Genomic DNA, 25,841 nt, shown 5'->3' with positions numbered 1-25,841 from the left:
CCCTTGAAATACAGAATAAAAATGTGTCATTAGATTGGACACATTTTGCTAGTTGTTCTTCAAAGCCTTTTTGACCTGCCCTATGTTTTTATGTTTAGCCTGCTAGAGTTTCAGAATTTATCGTCTTTAATTTTCTTCATTTAGACTATATTTAGCCATACCACTTTCCACTAGCTCCTTTTGTAGGCTATTTCTGAGTAATCTGCAATGATAGACAATCTCTATCATCGCTGCTTTAGATTTGTAGAAAAGAACACTAAATACTCAGAGAAGAAAGTACCCAACTTTCTAGTGTTGCGATCAGAACAGCCAGAAAAACAGACTACTGGTTCCCACTCCTGCTTCCAGGGCTTCCACAAATTATCAACAGATTTTAAATGCAAATGTGAATGAGTTAAAAAACAGGGCCAGGTAAGCTGTGGCTGATTAAGTTCTATTCTTCTTCCTTGCCTGGTATATTCCAACATGTTGTGCTGACCAAGAACTGCTAAATGCTTGTATTCTTTTCAGGTGCAAATTTATATCTCAACAGTCTGTGATACTTGATACCTGCTAAATATAAGGTGACAGGAGATTAAACCAATACTGTGGGGCACCACAGTTGGTATGCTTTATAAACAGCAAACCACCAGGCAGACTTTAGCTAATTTGGAGACTGGGCTTTGATCACATTGAGAAGAAGAAAGTTACATGTAACGTGACAAATAAGTTATGAATCCTGGCAGTAAAAAGCAGGCTCTCGTTCACTCCCTTGCTTTGCAAATACTTGGAAGGTGTGTGTGTTTGTTTTGTTTTAATTTCCTATTTAAATGCCTTGCTAGACTATTCAATAAATACACCTTATATTACACTTACTATTTCTTAAACCGTTTTTTTTTCTGTATTAGAAAACAGAAAGTATACAAAATAGAAAGCTATCCTGGTGATAACTTTAACTTTCCAGGAACTGTTATTACCTTTGCAGAAGTCCTGTCTAGCTTTGCACTTTCCAAGTCAGATATTGTACGTACTTATTTCCAAACATTTTCAGATCAGTAAGAAGTCAGGAACTAAGGCAAGAGTTTTTGTCTTCTATTAAATGGAATTTTCTAATATATTTCTAAGACAGTATTTTTAAACCATGCATTTATGCTTAGGTCTTTGCCATGGGCTTCAGCAGTTAATAAAATCTATACACTGCTACTGTTTGCTCTTTTTCTGTTAAATTTAAGTGTTGGAACATGAAGGAAGAGAAATAAGTTCACGATTGAGGGCTGGTATCTTGCCTGTGAACAAAAAAGTTAGTGATGCTTCTCATCAGGATAAACAAACTCAAAGAGAAAATAGTTCAGAATTAATTATATTTTGGTTATGTAGCCTATTTTATGATCAGCTTCACAATCAGCGTAAACACATTTTCAGGGACAATTTCTCTTCTTCTTCTGTTTCATACATTGACAGGAAAGAGCCTAACTTTCTGGCATTGTGGTTAGTATACTCAGAAGAGTGAATTTAAAGTTGGGGACATGAAAGATGAGAGTACCAAGTAAAGAAACCAAGAAACCCCAGGAGAACTAGACCATCCTAATTTGAGAGGTAAATTCAAAAGAACCTAAAGAAAACTGTATCACTAATATCTGCAAGTATCTTGTATTGATTTAAGTGAAAAAAGCTGAATTTCCTAATTTTGTACCAAGAAAACGGTGACATTGTCAACAGGTGTTGTTAGTTAACAAGTAAATCTGTATTCAGTGGAAAACAAAGACAACTCTTGGACTAGCTAGACAAAAGATGTGTGTGTGTTTGATAACAATCCATCTACAGAAATTTGTTTCAGAGAATAATGCTAAAAACATCTATATTTCACAAACAACTCGTTCCCATTGCCAGGTTACAATATTCTTTTTAACTATTGTAACATATGATATCTAATTTATTGTCTAGCAAAGAACAGAGTTTAAGATGCTAATAATAAGTATTTTCTTGATGGGCCTACATCAATGCACATACATTTTTTTGGGTCTCTTTAGTCCTTAAAATGGACATCTTAGGAGACCAAAAGTTAACATGCAAAAAACCTAATTACTAACCTGGTCAATCACATCCCTCATGTTAGTCACAGCAAGTTTTAGAACACATAGTAGTGTGACATACGGGTTTATTGCAGCGACCTGTAAGATCAGAAGTTTTATTCAGTCATAGACTCAGGTTGTGTATTTGGAGTGTAATTGAAACAATGCATCCACCGAAAAAAAATTTACTCTTAAATAAAATAAAAGCCAATGTGATTGTACTAATCAGATAGAAACCTTCCTGCCCTTACTCAGAAAGTTACAATGGTAATTAAATTAATCAGTTGGGTTTTTTTCTTCGGTATTATTTTTAAATTTAGAAGTGTGCTTTAGCTTCCAACCTAAAGTCTGTTAAGCTAATTTCAAGGAAAGAAATGGAAAGCAAAAAGGACAGGGGAAGTCCCACACTATTCAAAGGCAGTTTATGCTGAAAAGTCACTCAATATAACTCCTTGGTTTCCCCCATCCCGTTTCAAAATTTTAATTTCTCAGTCTAGGAAATTCTGACTAGGGTCTGAAGGAGGGAAAAAAAAAAAGTTGAGTTCTCATGAAGTGTTTCACAATCTGCCACTATCAAGCCCCTTAAAGGCACTACTGCAAAACTAAGGCAGTGGGAATGGCTGTATCCACCCATCAACCTTCTGTGTTGATGAGCAGAACCATATGCAGCCTGCCCAGGGTTTTACTAGCAGAAATCAATGTCCTTTACAGTCAGAGCAGAAGTATGCAAAATCTGAACTTAAAAACAGCATTTACGTAACAGTTGTGCTAGAATGATTGTAGATATAAAGTTAATACCTTTTTCTAAATGGAAAATGTTATTTTAAAGTTCAGTTAGTAATTTAATTTATGTTTTTATTTTTAACTTTAAAGTATACAGTTATGCATCTGAGTGTAAAGGAATCAAGATCTGAATAGTAGTAGGGTGCATTAGAACCTTGGGTTTTTTTGAAATTTTTTTTTTTAAATTTTTTTCCTTGAAATACTGCATTGTTGTTCCCTTGAGCCTGCTGGGACTTTCAATTATGAAATCATATCTTACCTCAACATCTGTCATCTCTTGGGAGAGAAAAGCATCTTGACCTACGAAACAAATAAAATTACCTCCCACTGTTTAGAAGGATGAATCATTTATTTGCTTCATTTCCATGGATGCAATGCACCTGTGTAAGCAGTTGCTTGCATCTCAAAGGCCAATGCTGTATCATGCCCAGCAAATTACATTTCACGAGATTACACTGTGCATTAGGCAAATACTTCAGAACTTGAAGAATTATTATTGCTCTTCTTGCCACTCTTACAAATTTTTTTCCTAACACAAATCTGAATGAAATGGTTACCAGGAATAACCTCATCAAGTTTGTATCAAGCTTACTTAATAAAGGTACTTTAAGTGTTTCATAAGTGAAAGCTGCATACAGCAGCAGCCTGTACTTCTACAAAACTGAAGCAATTTTTAAAGCAGGGCATTCTCTAAAAGAAAAGAGTTGGAAAGAAAGCATTCAGAAATTTTATAATGATCCTGTTGATTTTGAGTGGATACTTCACAATCTCATTGAGTTAATGCTTTATTAGTATAACTAAAGTTATTTTACTGCAATAAGTGTTGGTATGGAAATGTTTTCATCTGAAATTAGTAAAGAGCAATGATTAACCATCCATTACAAATGTAGTGAATCAAGCTTTAACAGCTCCAAAATACACAGAACAGTGTTTATAATGCAGAAGTTCAGTGAAATGGGTGTTTTAACAGCTTTTTCAAATTAAGTCCAAGAACATCTGTATCATTTGTATGACCCACACTTGCTTACCCTGCAAATGGGGCATGATACTTTCAGCAGTTACTATAGCAATAACTTAGTAATTTTAAATAGTAAAAAAGGTGCTTCAGTAAAAATCATTTAAAATATCCTCATTGAACTATATCCCACTGAAGTTTCAACAGCTTTTTTCTGTTTTCTAGTTTAAAAAAATTACTTTTGATTAAAGCAACTTTCAGCTACCCACTCTAAAGTCTTGAAAAAAAATTATGTATATAAGACTGAAATATGATATATGTAAAAAAAATTATCTACATTTTAAGCAGATAAAATCATAAAGCCTACAAAGATTCTAAAATTAGTATAATAAAACACATATTGCTAGCTGAGGCTTAGATTCTGCAAATCACATTACAGTAAAATCAAGCTCATTACAGGAAGCATTATACCCATTAGTAAATGCTTGTAGGATTATACACAGAATTTGCTTTCCTATGAAATGTATACATACACAAACACGTGTGTGTGTACATATATAAGTATATATAATTTTTTAAATTGGTCTTATCATAACATTGAGGAGTAAAAAGAGATTCCCTGCCTTTCAGATGAGAATTCTGCTAATGAATTGGAAGTCATATCTTATTGTCAGCTTTATGACCTCATCTGAACTTTGCTTATATCTGGTGTTATGGATATGTTCCAGAGCAAAACAGGCTCAGAAAACAAAAACAAGAGACCTAAATATAAAATTTAAAAATACCCCAAATGAATTAGTACAACAGCAGCCTTAGGTAGAAGCACCAATAAATTTTTTGTGTTTACTACAAGGAAGACTTTCAGGAAAGAAAAGTCACTCTCAGAATATTATTTATTTACCAGATGGGAACTGGCAAGTTTAAAAGTATATTGTAAATAATTGCAGCAATTAGAATAAGTCCTGATTTTTGTACTTGTATCTTAGAGAAATGTTTTAATCATCTATTAAACAGAAGCACACTTGCACACACAATTGTATCATTTACCTTCAACTCTACGTCAGTAAATATTTTAGTGAAGTCAACTTGTTACAAAGAAACACAATTTTAAAGAGACTTGACTGCACAATTATTTATAGTTGCAAAACAGCAGATCACAGTATGCATGTATTGTTCACTTCTTTCTGTGGCTTTACTGACTCTATTATTAGTGCTGACAGAATAGTTTCAAGCTAGCAGTTACTGACGTTAATTTAGAAATGTGTATTATAATCCCATTTTTTTCAGATAGCTGCTAATGTTTGTTTTTTATTTCTATTAGAAAATGCGTTTTCATGTAAAAGTAGTTATCCTCACTATAGCTTTGATATAGAAAGGAGTTTCTAGCTATTTTAACTTATGAGAATGTGCAAAGGGAAAGAACAGTCACTGCCCTAAAGGCATGGCCCCATCTACACCTACCTGCTGTATGTGTCCAGGATCCATTTTACACAGTTATATATGTGCAACACAAATAAGCCACTCACTGATTTAAGAACTGAAAAAAGAAAGATCTCCAAAACCCAGGAGAAATACTGAAGATACTCTACCTGCAATTATAAAAACTGCAAGGACAAAAAGATCTCTCTTCAGAAGCTGGGAAGCTGAAAATAGTAGTGTTTTCCAAGACTTCAAGATTCATAAATGTGTTAGGATGCCACAAAGCACAAATTCTATCATCTCAAATGATGGAAAGCAGCAGCATTCCACTTCATGAAAACTCACTAATTCCAATCAGTCCCAAGATGTCCAAGCAATTTATTCATTCAAGTGCTTCACTGTGATACTGTGTCAGATATGTTAGTATGCATTTGAAGAGAAGGGGAGACAGAATGGGCATGATGTTAAACTAGAAGGGAGACTGCAGCCATGTCTGTCCCATGGACTCAAAGACATCTCTTGTGACCCCGGCAGTAATTTGGGGATGTAGGCTGGAGTAGGCAAACATAACCCCAACGATGATAAAACAGACATAGAAGACAGTGTGTTTCATTCTTAAACAAAATTCAGTGCATACAGTTTCTGTGCCAGCAGTGCCAATCCCTGATCAGCCATACTAGTTCATGGGAGAATAACTGAAAGAAATGGTCTAACTGATTGTCTAACATACACTGTGCCTGTAGGAGCAGCTAAAGTAAAATACACTGAATCATATAACACACTGAACTTTTTAAAATTTTAAGCTTAGAATGCTTTTACAAATGAATCTAAGTCTGAGAGCTGATCTTGACTGTTTTCTATTCGGTCGCCTGATTTTAAGAAGAGAAGTTTACATATGAAACCTCAGAAACCAATTTAAGAAGAGGCATTTAACACCACCTTTTTCAATTCTACTTTCTGTTAAGTTAGAGTCTCTACACAGCATTTATGTCCTACTGCATGGTAATATAAGCTAAGTTCTTATGCTGTTTTCCCATTTCAGGGTGTCCTCTTTTCTTGCTTTCAACAAAGCTATTCAAACACACTTTTTTTTCTCAAATCCCAAACTAATTTTATTAGAATTACAGTTTGTGACAGTGCTGGCCATTTACTCTTTGCCACAAAGATAGGGAAAGAGGAAGGAGAAAGATGTGAAAAACTCCAAGACAGACCACACGTGCTTTCAAGTCCTCATATTCCACAAAAAGTATGATGAAAAACACAGGACTTCATTCTCCCAGAAGATGACTGTTAGTGAGATAATAATCTAGATGTGTTGCAAACTGATCATATGTAAGGAAGCTACCAAAATGTAACTAAAGCAAAGGAAGATTCAAGTCATATGGAATACATTATTTCATACGTGTGTGCTTACCTTAAGATAATGTGCACATTGAAAGTGTTAGAAACTGTAAACTGAAAAGCTGCATTAAGGAGAGGAAGAAGGAGAAGAAAGGATGGGAAAAAATAATACTTGAATATTTTACTTCGAAAAACTTCCACTTTACCTTGAAAGAAAGTTAATAGCTGCATATACTTATTTAAGTACATTAGCGAGTAGTATTTTAAATATTTTAAAAACACTAGGAAGCAAATTTACATACTGTAGTAAAATAGATGAATACAAGAAACTCAAACAGAAGCATATTCCATCAAAAGACAGAGCTCTGAAGAGTTCTGCTGCATCATATGAACTTTGTGCATCTATATTTTCCTTTGCCTGAGGAAGGCCAGTGGCCAAAATAAACTCTAATTTTCTATTACTTTTCTATTTCTTGAAGATGTGTTTTCTCAAGTGAATTCAGTGTCAGCAAAAGGTGACATAACAACAGCTTTTTATACTCAAGTGCTCTACTTATTCGCAATACAGGTACAACTCTCACTGTATACTGTGATTGAAAGCTTAAGGCGGTTTTGTTCCTGAACAAGAAGTTGGCAATTTTAATAAATATAGCATGCTGTTAATGTGAATAACTTCTTGAGCTGAATCATAATAGACTTAATGCCATAGACATTAAAACAAACAAACAAAAACTTGAAGGATCGATTTTTAACCAAGCTATTCTTACATTCTTCTTTATGTGAGCTACTGAGGTCCATCACCTAGACTACTGACCACATAGAAGTGTAAATTCTGAGGTTTTGCCAAGTCCTTGTCATGACATACTATTTTACACAATTCCTGAAGCTACTGCCTTTAAGTGAAGAGAAGATAAATAAAAGAGTTTAACAGTTCTTTACTTGATATGAGACAGTCTATCCAATGCAGAAAAAAAAAAAATCCAGTGAGGCTACAGTGAAAAAAACCTCACATAACTGAGGAATTCTGGATGAGTCAGTATTACAGAAGTTGGCTCTATTTTTCAGTTTTCAACAGGAAACTATCTTCCAACATGATGGCTCTCCAGTAGTCTTAAATAAAAACTGTAAGAATTAATAGTCCACCATTTTAGAGGTGGTCAGGATTGTAACTCAGCACCACATTATTGCTGGCATCCACTCTATTTCCTTTGTTCATTTGAGGTTAAGAAAAAAGGAGGAATAAAAAAGGCAAATGATTACTAGAAGAAAAAAAGACTCACATACTTTAGACAGAATTAACTTAAGAATTAGGTTCAATATTAGATATATCCACTTCAAAGCATGATGCAGGGGAAAAAATTAAATCCCTTCACTTCTTCCCCCTAACCCTTTTTAATACAAACTAATGAAAACATAAACGTAGTAAATGCAGCATATTTCTAATCCTAACAATGAAATACTTAATTTATCTTTTTTAATTTCAAAACTCAAGATTTTTAATTTTGGCCAAAATTCCAAAATACTAAAATCCATTTAGTAAAAATAGATGTCTTATGGTCTAAAAGAACCTCTGCTATAACCACATTCAAAGAAATCAAGTCAGCATGAATAGTCTGTTTACCAGATGTCATATGGACACAGCTAAGTGCTGCAGTAAGGGTAGTTAAACTAGTACTTATTCTTCTTCTTCCAAATATAGTGAGGACTCATGCAGAGATAGATGGGCTAGTCAGATACAACTGTGGGAATGCCTAACATACAGAAGAGGTATATAGTTTCAGAGACTGACTGTCAGCATTGGAAATCATGAGTTTTCTACAAAGTTCTGAAATATACTCTACTTATATGAAAAGGGCTTGCAGAAGCCACAAACTCTAGAACCGAAAAACTGCTTCTGAGCTTAACTTTCAGAGGAATTACTGAAGAATTACCTAATATGAAGTTTGAGACACGCCCTTCAGAATCAAAACCATTTAGCATATTGTCCAATATCATAGAGGGTTTTTTTCTCTCTTCAATAGAAAAAAATAAATAAATTGTTGACTGGATAGTTCTTACCCCTCTAATCAAATGCAGATACAACCAGTCATGTTGAACTTAATTCTTAAAAGAATGCTTAAGATCAATATCTCATTTTCTATATTGAAGTGTAAAAAAAATAAATCTAAACTGAGGTTTCACCACTGAACTCTTATTAATCTTTTATTATGTATTTAAATTCAGAGAAGTTTACTAACTAGGTCAATGATTAAGGTTGCATATTCATTCAAATATAGGAGTAAAAAATTTTTAAAATATTTTTGTGTTTTTTAACACAGCAATCCATTTGTTCACCCAGATAACCTTGGGAAGTCGGCATAAGATGGACTGGATACATTCATTCACCCAGATCTCATTATTTCTGCGTTGCAGTCATTTGCCCTTAAGAACAACTTACTTTTACAACTTATGACTTTTAGTGTTTGTCTTTGTAAGATCAAACTTTGTATGGTACAGCACCTTTAGCAATCAAGAGAGCATACATCTCTCCAAAGTAACTCAAGTCAAAAGAAAGTCAAACCGATAAAGTAAAAGGGCTTCTATTTAGCCACAATCCATTCTTGACATTTTGTCATTTGTAAGTATATCTTAAGTATCTAATAATTCCTCTTTCCCCAGAGGCCCAGAGCTCTCTGTTAGGTGTCTATGTTCTTTATACACTTCCTAGGCAGTTTGAAACCTTTAGAGTAGCCTATAAGGAAACGAACATAATTCATGGGAAAAATAATCTTCCTACACCCTTAGCCAATCCCCCCTGCCAAATCCACAACACGTGTTTTGATAGAAGTCCATGGCAGAAACCTCATAGCATAAGTATCATCAAGGATTCCACATCCAGGTTCTTCCCTTCATGAGAAAGTTTATGTCTCTCCTTGCCACAGCTGGGGTTAGTGGGGACCCTGCCTCTTTGGCCAGTGTTTCCATTAAAGACATGCTAGTGAGAATTCTCCCTCCTCCCTGAAGAACACTAATTCTCAGGCCCCTTACGGAGAGATGATGCAGTCTAGCCTGTAGTTCATCTTCACTACAAAGCTCAGTAGAACTGGAAATAGATTTCATCCTCCAGGCTTTGCTGAAATTTTGTTCTCACTGACACAGAGAGAGAACTTTGAAAGAATGAAAGATGAAAAGTCCTATAGCAAAAGAACACTAAGGGAAGGGGAGGGGAGGGAAGGGGAGGGGATGGAAGGGGAGGGGAGGGGAAAGTTTTCCCTGTCTCAAGTCCTAACACTGTATTTTCAGCAATGACTGTTAACCTAGTTGTCTCTACAAGTGGGTAGAACTTAAGAATTGCCATATGCTCAGAAAAAAAAAATCTAGATTTCCTTCCTTCACACCAGTAATTTCTTGCTGTCTCTTGTTTCAAATTCCACTTCCCTTAGAGTGCTTTTATATTAAGGTATAAAAGCAATTAAATTCCTCTCACCAACAAAAAACCTATTATTTTTACTAATATTTACAAAGATAAATATATTTAAAATCATTCATTGAAAGTCTTCATTAAGTAAAGTTCCATCCTTTCCAGAAATAGACGTGATATATGCACAATATTGGAGGCAAAGATATCTCATACTTCTTAATCCTAAATTGAAGTACAATGATCTTTAAACTTTTTTCCAGTATTCCCATCCTTAAGTAAATATTAAGTGGCTGCATGCATAAAAAATTAAGGTTACCAAGGAAACTATCTCTAAAGAGATTAGAGAAAAGCAAGGATGTAAGTGATGGTATCTGTACACAAACATAAGAAAAAAGGAAATAGGAAAATTCATTATACTTTTCCATGTCCTTCAGTTTTTAAGATGTGATATTTAAAACCAGATCCATAGAATACAAATTAGATAATCAGTGTTTTAAGTTTTCCTTTAAGATATTATTCTATCCCAGTTATTTCACTGAAATAAGTATTCTTAGTATAAATTAAATATGCTGTTAAATGTGCTGTTGCACTGCACATGCTTAACACTCCCTTTTGCTTAATAGTTCTGAGAGATCATCAAGAAGGCTGAACAAAACTGTGACATGAATATTGGTATTCTTTTAGGAACATTGTCTCCAACAGTTAAGGGGAAATGTTATATACTGGGATATTTGCCAATACTTGGTGAATTCTCCAAAGTAGGATAAAAACATTATTTGAATATTCAGACTGAAAACTAGGAAATCCAGATAAACTGAGAATACTTGGTCCAAAAATTACATAGAGATGCTCAAGCATTTACAGACAGACTGTTACCCATGGTAGAAGCACTAAGTTGGAAGAAAGTTGCTGTTTTGTGTAAGGAAAAATATTCTGATTCTTTCATTCCTACTTCTGTCATGAAAGACAGGATAGACTTTTAACTCATGTTTCTGAAGTAAGTATCTTCAGTATGTTTTATCCCCTCCAAACTTCCCTGACTTACTTATTGTGATACTAAATAAAAACTGAACACTGAATAGTTCTAAAATTATTTTTTTAGAGTCACTAGTACAAAAACTGCTTGTGATACACACAATGACTGAATTGCCATCTGATTAAATGTTTTTGATACTTTACAGTACAGAGTTTCTTCATTATTTGGAATATATGACAGCTTGCTACAATGCAAATCATGATGAAAGTAAGGATTAACAGCCTTGCAACTGCCCAGCTTGGAAGAAAAAAAGAGCCTCTAAAATTAACTATGCCAAAAGAGGCTAAACAAATATTTTCCCCACAATACAGAAGATAAAGTCCAAAAGCTGTAGGTTAAAACCTTTAGTTGTGGAGCAGCTATTTCCAGCCAATAAGAATGTTAAAACATTTTTCCTCTGGTATATTCTTGACCTATTCAGGTATGCAGAAAAGGCATAGCTCTAACACCTCTTCAGCTATCCTATTTGTCCTCTTGTAGTAACAGGGGTTCATCATCAACTGTTTAGTTATACACACACTGGCAGTACTAGGAAGGAGGTCTATAAAGGTATTTAAGGTACCTCTAACTTCTGAAGCAGACCTGAGACAACAAATACTTGAGAGAATTTTCTCTAGCTGCGCACTGTGTATTTACTAACAGGGAAAAATGTGTTGCATCTTTCTTTTCAAGAAGAAAAAAGACTAGCTATGTATGACAAATTGCTGGCCAGGCCAAGTCAAGCCACAAGGCAGCTTACTGTTAATCAGGCATAATTATCTCAAGAGTATTGAGTAATCAGTTCAGTCTTCATGACAAAGTGACCCATGTGACATCAAAGGAAAAAATAGGATTGGCTTATGAAGTCATTTTATGTTTCCCATAACTGCACACAAAGATTTATTGGCTACTTGAAACAAGACAACCCCCTGGTCAAAGGTCTGAGGTGCATAATCCGCTCTTGCTCACAACTCTAGAAGCCTGTTAAAATTAGAGGTATTGAAAGGGTAAAACAGTGAGCCTACATGGCACATAGCAGGAGGACTACTGCTCTACTCATGATAAGGTATTGCCTCTTGTTTCCACCATGGTATATATGGAGATTTTTAGGATTAATACACTGGCAGAAACTGAAGGGAATCTGGGAAGAGTACAGGCACTCATTTTCTTCAGGACCAATAATCTGTTGCACCATTTCAGGTCTTGTTCCTAAACATGTCATCCTGAATGCTCTCACATTCTTGATCAATTTTCCTGCTTGATTCTTATCCCCTGTTTCCTCACTGTGCACCCACTTTTGCTTATCCTGTCCTGACCCTACAATGTCCCCCACTCTTCTACCTCACATATTTCTTTTTCACCCTCCCCATCCTACAACTTCCTTCACTTGCAAACACATATCACAGCATTTTAGAAGGTTTCTTTCTTCTTTTACTTTCAAAAACACACTACCCTCTTTACATATGTACAGATATGACTGATTTGAGAACAAAACTGAGACTTATAGATAATGTTTAGCCAATAGTTCCTCTGTCTTACTGTAATGCCCATGTAAGCAGAGATCACAATCAAAGGAAGAGTTTCTGAGACGCACTAAATCAAGAAAGAATTCTTTTCTCTTAGATATTGATTATCTTTTCTTGGCAGGATGAAGTCTGAGAATTTACATTATTGAAACCTAAGTACAGGTCACGTTTGCTCAGAGTTACTCAGAATTATTATGGTTATTATTTGCAAGGAAAATCATACATCATCCACCCTTAATGTTTTTTTCTCCAGTCTTAGACAGCTGGTAGCTGTCATACTTCGTATTCATTGTGCAACAGAATTTAAACGCAGATGCCTTTGTTTGAACAATGTTTACCAACCACAGGACTAGAGACCTTGCACTAGAATCCAATAGTGCATCCCTCCTATTGTACTTCTCTCTTTGGTCCAGATCCCAGTGACTGTTATCAGAACATTATCACTGCTGGTGAGAAGTTACTCGCTCGAGGGAATCACACAGGAACCGCTCTACTTCCTCCACTAAGCTGAAGGAACAGTTGAAGTGGCAGTGTTTACACTTCCTGAATGCTGCTAAATCATCCCTAAGGATTACTTAACTCCAGAGCATGTAACAGTATCTTCGAAGAGCAATCTGTGCATTTGGGATGCACCTCATATTATACCAAATAACAGGTTTTTCAAATAAATAACTAGAGAAAGCCTTAGTAGGAGGTTCTCACAACTCTAAAACCTTTGTTATTTTAAACTACAGAAGTTGATCATTATGATTTATTTTGAGTATATTCAACGTGGGGTTTAAGAGTAAAAGCAAAGCATAAGTAAATTCAGTAATTGCACTAACTGCTCTAAAATGTAAATGGTCCTCCGAACCTACAGCACAAATGACATTTTAAGATGCCAGAAAAGTACTCTTGGCTATGCTGATGAATGTTAGCATGAATGCTATATAGTTCAGTTCGTCCAAAAATATACAAATTAAGCTAACATATACACAACCTTAACACAGAATGCTCATATTATTTAACAAAAGCAAAAAAATCTTTTGAGTTACTGGGAAAACAATAGCTTCTCTAACCCAGAAATACTTGTTCTGTTCCACTTACTTACTCTTTTTTTTTTTTTTTTAATCATATGGAAGTTAACTATGCCTGTAGAAAGTTCCTTAGAGTACTGTCTTTCAGAGACAGAAGATGCTATTGGTGATCTATCAGTCCCAGGAGTAGATGCTGCTCATAGATCCCACTGGCTTTGACACTCCAAATGACAGGAGCTACTGACTGTCATAGATACTGTTCTCAGGATGGCTTCTATATACCTGACACTCAAAATCTGCTATCAATGGCATGCATGCCAAGAGTTTTATTCCCAATGTCACAACTCTTTCTGCTGTGAACTAACATAATCCTGAGAATATCAAGCAAAATGAACCTCTGTGCAGATGGAAAATACAAAGTCTAAAAAATGTTTCAACATTACTGGAACACTTGTGATGGTTAAAAGGCAGAACATAGTTGTCAACTCAAAAGGGAAATTTAACCCATCACAGGTAAGAATCTGGCACCTCTATCTATCATCGGTTTTGCGAGGACAAAAATATCCTATTTTAATTACCAACATTATTTTTTAAAGCTAAACCTAATTACATGTTTGGGAAATACACAGTTACCACTAAAGAGTTTATTTTGTCATTTGTATGAAGCATTTCTTACTGCTGTGAATCACAATCATCAGTAAAAAGACTTTCATTATAGATATGTCCTTGTATGCAATCTCCTTGAAAAGTCTATTTGTTAATTTTTAAGGAAAGAAGCTAGTCAGTATAGTCTACTGTCAAATATTACAGAATACTATGAATTAGTTTCTTCTGGTAGTTTTTAAAAAGGTTAGCAAAATTACCTGAAGTCAATATGATTCTGTTACATTTTTAGAGTTTTATATTTTTATGTTTTTTATGTCTTCTGATAACGTAGAAAATACAAAGTGAAAAAATCAAGGTAAAATATTTTTGAAATTAAAATGAGGTGATCTAATTTAACAGACCAACTTTATTGATTTTAGTTTCATTTGACTAAGAGTGCATAATAAAAAAAATGAAAATGTGAAGGTTTTCTAATTAGTTAAGAACATTACATTATTAAAGTAGTAGACTTTCTTCAATATTATTTTCTATGAAGGCTGAAATGTCCCATCACCTGATCCACACCAGTTTTATGTTCGTCAGATAGAGTGTAAATATTTTTAATATTATGTATGTTACAATACTAAGAGGCTTACTGGACATTATGTACATACATAAGGGTGGACTTAAACCTTACAGTCTGTGATTTGTCATTCATTTACTTGTTTAAACTTTTTGTATATTATGACATATAAACCACTATTTCACACTTCATCAATCCCATTTTCTTATAAATGAGCCATGAGTGCTATAATATTGTGGATTTTTCACATGTTAGATTGTGATTTTTTTTGCAGGTGAGTAAAATTTATTCCTTCTATTTTTTCTGAAATTTCTCTTCCAGATGTAAAGAGTGTACATCTGTGATATCATTTTTCCTCCACTATCACCATTTTACTTACATCAAAAGAGGTTCACACCAAAAACTGATTGAAAGCTAGCCACATATTGATCTTCTCAAATTTTCTCATCATTCTACATTGTTATGACACACTAGATGACAGATTTGAAAGTATGATGCTAACTAATATTCATAGATTTTTTTTTAATGCATCTACACAATGTTTAAAGAAAAAAAGAAACATGGTTTACTACACAATATAGCATTTTAGTGAGATGAATACTAAGGATTATTGACCTGGGAACTAAATATTTGATGAAGTAAAGTTAAAAGTCAGTATTTTCAAAACAAAGTATTTTTCAATGTAACTGAACTAAGAATTGTTCACATTGGTAGTACAGAACATATCTGTCTATATCAGGAACAAGGAATCTGTATGTGTATGGACATTTCTCAGTGTGTTTGTGAGTGTATATTACAAACTTCATAGACAATAGAGTATGTATATACACAATACATATAATTTACACATGTAGAGGTATACATGTCAGTATATTCATGTACCCATTTTCATGATGATACAGAAACTTAGAAATTAACAAATCGTATCATTTTCTTAAAAAAAAAGTTAATTTTACTTTGTTTACCTTTTTTCTCACTATGACGTTCATGTACACAGAATTCCCACAGATTTTCCTATATATCTTGCTTGCCTAGAAGTCTGATGTAATCAGAGTAAAAAATGCACTTCAAAGTTACAGGCTATCAAAATGCTTTTGCTTGCAGGGTAGCAGTTTACACCTAAATAAAAGCAGAAGCAGGCCAGGCTTGCATTAACACTTCTATGTGTTCTTTATCAGATCACTGGGGAGAATGACTGCTTGTGAAAGAGGTCTGGAAAGTTACCAAGGTCAGGCTTCTAGCAGTTGCAGATACAGTGCAAATAGTGGATCAGGGTTCAATGCATTCACTTTGCATGAAATTCCATGCTAACCTACATAGCTAGCATCTTAACTATGTTAAAAGTATTTCCTTCCTTGATATAGCAGATATAACAAGATGCATTTAAAATCAGCATATGATTACAGCTATTGAGAACAGGGAAACTAAAATGGGCTGAATAATAATGATATGTCTGGGAGAACTGATAAAAGACGAAGTTTAAAGTAATCATAAGAGTGATGGCAGCTCTAGTGAATAAAACAGACACAAATCAGTATGGTAAAACAGAACTAGAAGGCAAAGTTGTCATGTAATTTCAACATTTTTCAGAAACTTTGGCATACACTGTTTTGTATAATTGAATAGAACTTTTGATTAAGGAGAAAGATGGAAAAGCGTTACATTATTATGGAAAACTGTGTAAAAAACAATGAAAGCTCTGAATTTTCCTTTCTCCTAGAGTCTTTAATTAATAACAACTGAATGTGAGCAAGTGGGAAATCAAAATCTGAAATTTGGTAGAGTAAGATTTTAAACAAAAAAATACTACATATGAGGAGCTTTGTAGTATGTGCCAATTTGACTATTATTAATCATATTTTCAGATCCCACTTAATATGTTAGGCAGTCTTAAAGGAAATAATGTTACATATTGAACACAAACCATATGAGCAGTGGGAGTAGGTGGTGCAATAGAGGGATGAAAACCCGCTTTAATGCGTGTCATTCTCCATAAATAATAGAAGTAAAGTCAGTTAGCTGCTGTGTAGTAGCTCCATTTCCCTGAGATGTGCTGTTAACATTGATACCCAGTTCTATTGGTTTTGGTCTCCCAGATGTCTTTGTGAGCTTCACCATCCACGACATAACATGAACAGAGAAGCCAGCCCAATATTCAAAACAACACTACAAAAAACCACAATACTATATATGGAGGAAAGGAGAAGAGTTTACCTTCTATCCCAGAACAGATGTCTAAAGCAGGTGGTGCCATTTCCTCTTCATTTACTACACAGTGACAAGAGTTTACAAAGATTAGCTAATGGATAGCAACAGATAAGATGAATCCCACCCTTAGTGAGTGTGCTGGTTTTGGCTGGGGTAGAGTTAATTTTTTTCATAGTAGCTAGTATGGGGCTGTTTTGGATTTGTGCTGAAAACAGTGTTGATAATACAGGGATGTTGTCGTTATTACTGAGCAGTGCTTACACAGAGTCAAGGCCTTTTCTGCTTCTCACACCACCCCACCAGCGAGTAGGCTGGGGGTGCACAAGAAGTTGGGAGGGGACACAGCCGGGACAGCTGACCCCGACTGACCAAAGAGATACTCCATACCATATGACATCATGGTCAGTATATAAACTAGGGGGAAAGCTGGCCTGGAGACTGCTGCGGGGGGACAGGCTGGGCATTGGTCGGAAGGTGGTGAGCAATTGTTTTCATTTGCATCACTTGTCTTTCCTGGGTCTTATTTTCTTTGTTTGTTTCCTTTTCATCATCATCATCATCATCATTATTATTATTATTACTACTACTACTACTATTATTTTATTTCATTTATTAAACTGTTCTTATCTCAACCCACAAGCTTTCTCACTCTTGCTTTTCCAATTCTCTCCCCCATCCCGCTGGGGCAGGGGGGAGTGAGCGAGCAGCTGTGTGGTGCTTAGTTGCCAGCTGGGGTTACACCACAACAGTGAGTAACTAGATACCTGCATGGAAGTAAATACTAGGAGTCTTCTTAAACAATGTCCATAAGGCAATTCTCCCCTAACAATTACAGGGTATCACAGAATCACAGAACAACTGAGGTTGGAAGGGACCTCTGGAGATCGTCTAATCCAACCCCACCTGCTCACAGCAGGGTCAGCTACAATAGGTTGCTCATGACATTGTCCACTTCAGTTCTGAATCTCTCCAAGGATAGAAACTCCACAATCTCTCTGGGCAACCTGTTCCAGTGCTTGACTGCCCTAACAGTGTAAAAAGAAAAAAAGAGAGAAAAAAACCTTAAGAATTTCCTGCAATTCAATTTGTGTCAATTGCCTCTTGTCCTGTCAGTGGGCACCACCGGGAAGTCTCTGACTCTGTATTTATAAGGTCTCTCTGATAAGATAGGATCACCTCCTGAGCCTTCTGTTCTTAAGGCTAAGAAATCCCAACTCTCTCAGAGTCTCCTTGTATGTGAGATGCTAGCATTGCTTCATCATCTTCATGGTTCTTCCTGGACTCACTTGAGTAAGTCCATATCTTTCTTGTACTGGGGCCAGAAATGGACACAGGACTCCAGATATGGTCCCACCAGTGCATGGAATCAACCCCCTTGACCTGGTCTCAAAACTTGCCCTAATGCAGCCCAGGATACTGTTTGGCTGAACACAGCACTTTGAGCCTGGCAGTTCAGTCAGCTTTCAGTCCATCTCACTGTCCACTCATCTAGTCCACATATCACCAGCTTGTCTGAGAGGACATTATGGCAGAAAGTGTTGAAAGTCTTACTAAAGTTGAGATAGACAACATCCACTGCTCTCCCCTCATCCACTCAGCCATTCATCTCTTCATAGAGGGCTATCGGGTTGGTAAAGCACTATTTCCCCTTCATAGCTCCAGGCCCACTATTCCTAATCACCCTCTTGTTCCTCCTTCCTGTGTTGTTGCTCCACCAGGTTTCCAGGAATTGAGGTGAGGCTGACTGGCTGTAGTTCCCTGGATCTTCCTTCTTGTCCATCCTGAAGACAGGAGTGACATACACTTTCTTCCAGTCACCAGAAACCTCTCCTGATCACTACAACCTTTCAAAGATTGTCAGGAGTTGCCTCGCAATGACTTCAGCCAGCCCCCTCAGCGTTTGTGGGAGCATCATTATATCAGGTTCAACAGACTTGTGTATGCCCATTTTTACCAAATGTTCCCTAACCTGATCCTCTTCAAAGGTGAGTCTTCCTTGCTCCAGAATTTCTCACTGGTCTCAGGGATTCCCAAAGGCCAGTCTTACCTGTAAAGAATGAGCCAAAGGAGGCACAGAGTACTTTGGCTTTTTCTGTCCTTTGTCATTAGGTTCCCTGCCTTGTTCAGCAGAGGGCCTGCATTTTCCCTTGTCTTACTTTTTCTGCTGGATAGCCTGTATGGAAGCCATTACTACAGAAGTGGTCTGTAAATGTGCAGACCAACTTACCCCAAATAGCCCTGCACTTTTAAAAATAGGCTTATTTTTCAAGCTGGTTGTAAAATACGTTTGAGCTCCATAATATAGATCAGAGGCACCAAGTGAACAAATCATTACATGTCTTCATAGATCTTTGGATACCTGTGGAAACTACCGCTAAAGAAAATTTATTTCACTACCTTTACGTTGAAGACCTTTCAAAACTCAGGTAGAAGCTCTTCTACTATTATAACTGTGATCAGAAGAATATTAACATCAACACGAGCATGGACATATTATGGGTAGGGATATTAAGCATGCATACAGAACTTTGCAGCTTGCTAGCAGACATTTCTATGTGATGAAGAACTTAAATCATTCCTTCTGGTCCCATAAAAGCTTTTCTATAAGCATGTATTTTTCTCAGAACAAATTTATTTACAAAATATTATTTGCTACAAGCAATAGTATGGTAGTTGAAATGCATACCTGGAGACCGGACCAAAGAATATACTTTTCTGCCAAACAGATCCCATGTCTCATATTCCTTTCCTAGAGGCTCCTGCTATTTTAAACTCTCTTAGAACTTCCTATAATGTATGAACTCATTGTCAGATAAGAATAACAATACTAAAACATATGAAAAGTATGTAGTACCCATCTTCCCCAGAGTGCAAGTTATCGACAGTGAATCATCAGTCTTTTTTTCCCAAGTTTTAGTAATATGAGTTATTAATAAATACACTAAGTCTAGTAAGCACAAAAGTGTACAGCAGGTTTAACAGCTTGACACATTTCTTCTACTATGGATATCCCAGTGTATTAAGGAACTTACTCATCCAACAGCATTTCTCATTTGGCTTTATAATAGTCCTATTTCTTCTATTGAACAAGGCATAGATTTACTTATGCATCAACACAATGCCAAATATTACTTTTGGGGATACACTGTTCTTCCTCATTTTTTCTTTCCACTACAAAAAAAGATCCAGCCATGGAAAACAAGAAATTGAAAGATACTGCCTTTTAGGTCTCTTTCTGTGTACCTCGTAACTTATATGTGTTCATGTATTTTGAACATACGGATACTGGAATCATGGCAGCAACACCTGTTTCCTTTAACTCCCAAGTGATGTTCCACTCAAGGAGTGAGTTCTAAAGCCCTTTTCTGCTTTCTAAGGCAGTCTCTTTAAGACAAAGGACTAGGAGATAAATCCCTCTGATGCTTTTACAGGAAAGGTGAAAGCAAAGTACGTTTCAACTCTATTCTTTTTGGTATATTTGGGCCTCCCACTTTCAAAGAGGAAGCAGATGGTGGTCAACTAAACTGTAGTATGCAACACTATGATCTTGGTGACTTTTAGGTGTCTTGATATTGTATAAGCCAAAAAGTAGGATTAATACAGACCCCAAAGAATTCACTTGGCGCCAAACAAGTTACAGACATTGAAAGAAACACTTAGAAAGTGTATGGTATAATCCATGCAAATATCCTTCACACTGAAGTGTATTCAAAGAATAAGGAAAAAAAAAAAAAAAGAAAGAGATTAACAGATTTTGTTAAAACCTGAGTGTATGGGATTTGTGTGGCAAGGCTTTGATAGTGGGGGGGCTATAGGGGTGGCTTCTGTTAGAAGCTGCTAGAAGCTTCCCCCCTGTCTGATAGAGCCAATGCCAGCCGGCTCCAAGATGGACCCACCGCTAGCCAAGGCCGAGCCCATCAGCAATGGTGGTAGCACCTCTGGGATAACATATTTAAGAAGGGGAAAAAACAACTGCACAATGGCAGCGGAGAAGAGAGGAGTGAGACTATGTGAGAGAAACAACTCTGCAGACACCAAGGTCAGTGAAGAAGGAGGGGGAGGAGGTGCTCCAGGCACCGGAGCAGAGATTCCCCTGCAGCCCGTGGTGAAGACCATGGTGAGGCAGGCTGTCCCCTGCAGCCCATGGAGGTCCATGGTGGAGCAGATATCCACCTGCAGCCCATGGTGAAGACCATGGTGAGGCAGGCTGTGCCCCTGCAGCCCATGAGGGTCCACAGTGAAGCAGATATCCACCTGCAGCCCATGGAGGACCCCATGCAGGAGCAGGTGGATGCCCGAAGGAGGCTGTGACCCTGTGGGAAGCCCATGCTGGAGCAGGGTCCTGGCAGGACCTGTGGACCCATGGAGAGAGGAGCCCATGGAGAAGGTTTGCTGGCAGGACTTATGACCCCATGGGGGAGCAGTCTGTTCCTGAAGGACTGCATCCCATGGGAAGGACCCATGCTGGAGCAGTTCGTGAAGAACTGTAGCCCATGGGAAGGACCCACGTTGGAGAAGTTTGTGGAGAACTGTCTCCCATGGGAGGGACCCCACACTGGAGCAGGGGAAGAGTGTGAGAAGTCCTCCCCCTAAGGAAGAAGGAGTGGCAGAAACAATGTGTGATCAACTGACCCCAACCCCCATTCCCCATCCCCCTGCACTGCTGAGTGGGGAGGACATAGAGAAAAATCAGGAGTGAAGTTGAGCCTGGGAAGAAGGGAAGGGTGAGAGGAAGGTGTTTTTAAGATTTGGTTTTATTTCTCATTATCCTACTCTGATTTTGATTGGTAATAAATTAAACTAATTTCCCCAGGTAAAGGCTGTTTTGCCCATGACAGTAATTGGTGAGGGATCTCTCTGTCCTTATCTCAACCCATGAGCCTTTCATTATATTTTCTTTCCCCTGTCCCGCTGAGGAAGTGGAGTGATAGAGCAGCTTAGTGGGCACCTGGTGTCCAGCCAGGGTCAACCCACCACACTGTGACAAATTTTTCTTAGCTAGTTCTGAGGGAACTTTTTTAAGCCAGTAGTTATCCACTAGATGTGGAGCTTGAGATTTATTTCCATGTTGATTCATATCTTGATCAGTTGGGGATCCACAGTGGTATGCTCAGACAACTTGACCTCATGAGTGCAGGCACAGTATCAGGAGGCACTTCTGGCAGAAAGAATTTGATCTGTGTACTTATGTATGCATACTGAGAATGAAATCTACATGGACAAGCATTCCCAGGAAAACAACTGTTATTCCATACCAAAAAAACCTTTTTTACTTGTCTTTTGGCACGTTTATACATATCTTCCATGGTCTAGAATCCTTTTTAATTTTTCTATGTGATTTAAATCAATGAAATAAAATCATTTTTTTCCTACACAAACCCCCAAGCAAAGAATGAAAAGCAGTAAAAGTAAAAAACCTCTGCTTGGCTTGTTTGGTATTCATTTTGTAGGAAATCTTTTTATAAAGGTACAGTGTAAAAACATAGTCCAAACCAATCAATATTCCTTAATATTTAATTCTAGAACTCATAGGTTTTTGTGTGTTCCCTGACTTTATTTCTGAAAGAGTTGCAATGTTCTTACAAAAGTACTGTTTTAAAAAAATGTAGCCATCTTCTGTTTCATTTTGGAATGAGAAGTGGCAAGTTAATTATATTATATATAAATAATATTCTCTCAAGAGATAAAAATACATTTTTCTCTATACCTATTTTACATTCAAAAATGTTAAGAATCATACTCATATACTGTAACACTAGAGATACCTCCTGAATTTATATGTATGATGAAAGCTACACCCAGAATTCTGAAAACTTTACTGTAGTGAAGTGAAACTGTTCAGTTGCTGATTGCCTGCCAGCATTATAGCAGCCTCCAAGCTGCTTCTATATTGATCTAGCAGCCTATGGGGTAGAACATGAAGAATAACCATCTGTGGCCGGGACGGCAGCAGGTGCTGTATCCATTGAACAGGCTGCTGTCTGATTACCATAAATCTCTTTCAAGCACCTGGCAACCTTGACAGACACTTCTATTATAAAAACACCCTACCACCTCAAAAAGTGGTTTGAATAAAAATGAGAAACTCAACAGATAACATCAGCTGATAAAGGCCAGAAACCAAATCCACTGCAGATATACTGTGAAGTCTACATGAGACAGTGTTTAGATTCATGAGGAGTTCCTTATCATGCAGAACAGTAGTGTCTGCTCATCTCATATGTTTCAGTACAATATTGCTAATGTTCTTGTAAGGCAGAACTTAAAGTAGGATAACAGGAATGTAAAGATAAATGCTTAGTCACTAACATTTTACAAACTTCTGTTTGCACAGACGAGGCTTGTGCAGACCAAGAGAACTCGTCACTAGAAGATTCGAATAATGACAACTTTTCAGGGTGTCAGTCAGTAAGTCTATATCTGACGTTTTGTAGGCAGAAGATATAAATCAAGAACACTTGACCAGATTGTTTTAAAAAATTTTTAAGAGTCTCACCTGCATTTGTTAGTAGTTCTGAGTTCAAAACACATCTACTATTTACTGTGTGGGTTAAAAGTTCTTGAGTTACACTACTCAGCTGAATGTTTAAGAAAGTACCCTGACTTAATGAATGATAGATTTCCATAACTGGATCATGGAGATTTGTCTCCAGTAATTGTTGAATTTCCTTTGTTGTCAGCTGCTCAATAGTAGTGCCTCATTTTGTCAAGTCTGTATTTTTCTCTTCAAAGGACATAAGTGATGATAATTATGATTATAAAGAGATGGTCTTCAAAGGAAAAATAGTCAGACAATATGAATCAAAACATGGAAAATGAGTATCTAATTCTTGTGAAGGAAAAGGCAGAACAGACAGTTCTATCAGTCAGAGATGTGTGTGTATTTCCTGTAGTGGGATGCAAGGATGACAGTTCTGTGAACTCCACTGATGATGTTATTTTGCTAGATGAAGAAAATAAATACCCAAAAGTAATAGCAGTAGCTCCCATTAGTGTGTACCAGCTGGTTAATATCACTGAGTTAATCAAAAACATCTCATAAAATGGGGACTGTTTGCTGTGCAAAACTTGGTCTGAGAATTCATCGGTTTTATTCCAGTCATAGAACATGTTGCACATATTTGGCTTAACTCACTTAAAGAATCAGCAGACTGTGATTTGATGTTTGTGAGTCTCTGCTGATGGATGAAGCAGTAATAGCCAGATATTCACTAGGAAGAGATGTTTGCATAACAAACAAACTACGGAAAGATATCTGCTTTTAAATATATATCTTAGTAGGGGAATGAGAAATTATTGAAGGACTTCATAATCTCCACTGCTCTTCTGATGCTGAAGAGACACCTGACAATTCTTCAGGACCCTTGTGAGGCAACCTACAGAGAACTGAAGCTACACTTGTAGAATCAGTTGTAAACTGTAATCCACGGGAGAGTAATGACACAATCTTTAATTCTGTTTCAGCCCCTGGTATGTTACTGATTACCGAACTCATGTCTGTGGCAGATAAAGCAACAGTCTGGTGATGCTCTAATGATCAAAATGTAGGGAAATAATGTACGGAAAACAGAAAGTGTTATTAAGGAACTAGTGACAAACGAGATTGTACCATAATTATGCTGGGGAAGAGGTACTGACCTTAAATCTATAGAAGTATCAGTAGCCACATATGGTACAGGTGTGATATTAGACTTTATTTTTACTGAGACCTGAACAGCGGAACTAAGAAAGTGTGAAGAGAGAACATCTGTTGAGGCTGCTCTCCTGAATACTGTTGAGGACTCTCCAATGGCAATTAGTCCTCTTAGTCCATAGCTCAGTTTAGCCAAATTACTGATCAGAAGTATTCCACAGGTGAAAATATCTGCCTTTTTCAGACCTTTAAGAATAAAAATGTAGGGGAGGAAAAAAAAAAAACCAACAACAAAATCCACATAAGAGAAAAGAAAAAAATTAATAACTTTTGCCCTGGACTGAGTCTGCAGCAAATGACATGGCCACCAAAACCTCATTCAGTCTTACCAAAGTATTATATAGCAGACAAATACAACTCTACAAATCATATTCTTGATAAAAGTGTACAAGCGGTTTTAGTGACCTCAAGAGTTGAGTAAATGCAAACCTTCCCATTATTCATATTCTGTATGAGGGCCAGCATCAGAACAAGTGGCACTGCTCAGAACAGAAGTATTAAATTTTCTAAATCAAACTGCCACTGTGAATCAATATAAACCAAATGAATTAAAAATGTTATCCATTAAGAACATCAGCAAACTAGCTGATGTGATGTTTGGGAAGATCTGCAGATGTAACTTCATTTACTAACTGCATTTCACTCAGTGTCATTATTTACATCTTTTACTTACTGTTAAGAATGCAACAAATGCTTAGGTTTATCCCCAAATGACTAGCCTGTATAGAAATCAAACGTTCAGTAAAAGTCATTTACTCAAATTAAAAACCAGGACTCCTGGCTTATTTCTTATACAAGTAATTACTTTGAAAGATTATATAAGCAAAAAAATCTGAAACTAACTGTAAAAAGGATGTCTTATACACACCCTAGCTGTATAATACTAGCTTTAGTAAAATGAACAAGCCACAATGAGGGTATAATCATCAAAATTCCTTGCCCTTCTATTAGTGTTGACTTTTCTTCAAATATTTCAAAAATAATGGGATAGGCAATTTTTTTGCTTCCTAAAAACATCACTATAAACAGTTAGAATGGCAGAGATGTTGAGAGGCTTGTTCCAGATACTTTTAGTGAAAAACATCTAGATGCACAGAAAAGGAAGCACTCAGAAAACAAGTGAACTGGGAAAGGAAAACCAAAAAGTCCCCATGGAGTAAGGCAAATTATTTTTCTGCTGCTGACTAGCCAAGGAAGAAGGGAAGATTGGCATGAGGGTCAGACATTGCTGAATGCAGTATGAGGCATATGAAATTGTACATTCTA

At 36.5% G+C, this 25,841-nt stretch overlaps 1 protein-coding gene across 1 annotated transcript in view; it reads right to left on the bottom strand.

Moving 5' to 3' along the window:
- EYS (eyes shut homolog) overlaps window positions 1-25,841 on the bottom strand; it is a 939,662-nt gene that overhangs the window by 372,396 nt on the left and 541,425 nt on the right. The gene's annotated exons all lie outside the window — the stretch shown is intronic.

This window comes from Gavia stellata, chromosome 2 (genome assembly GCF_030936135.1).
Source record: "Gavia stellata isolate bGavSte3 chromosome 2, bGavSte3.hap2, whole genome shotgun sequence".
In the NCBI taxonomy this organism is placed as follows: domain Eukaryota; kingdom Metazoa; phylum Chordata; class Aves; order Gaviiformes; family Gaviidae; genus Gavia; species Gavia stellata.
This window is presented reverse-complemented; position numbering and strand designations above follow the sequence as displayed.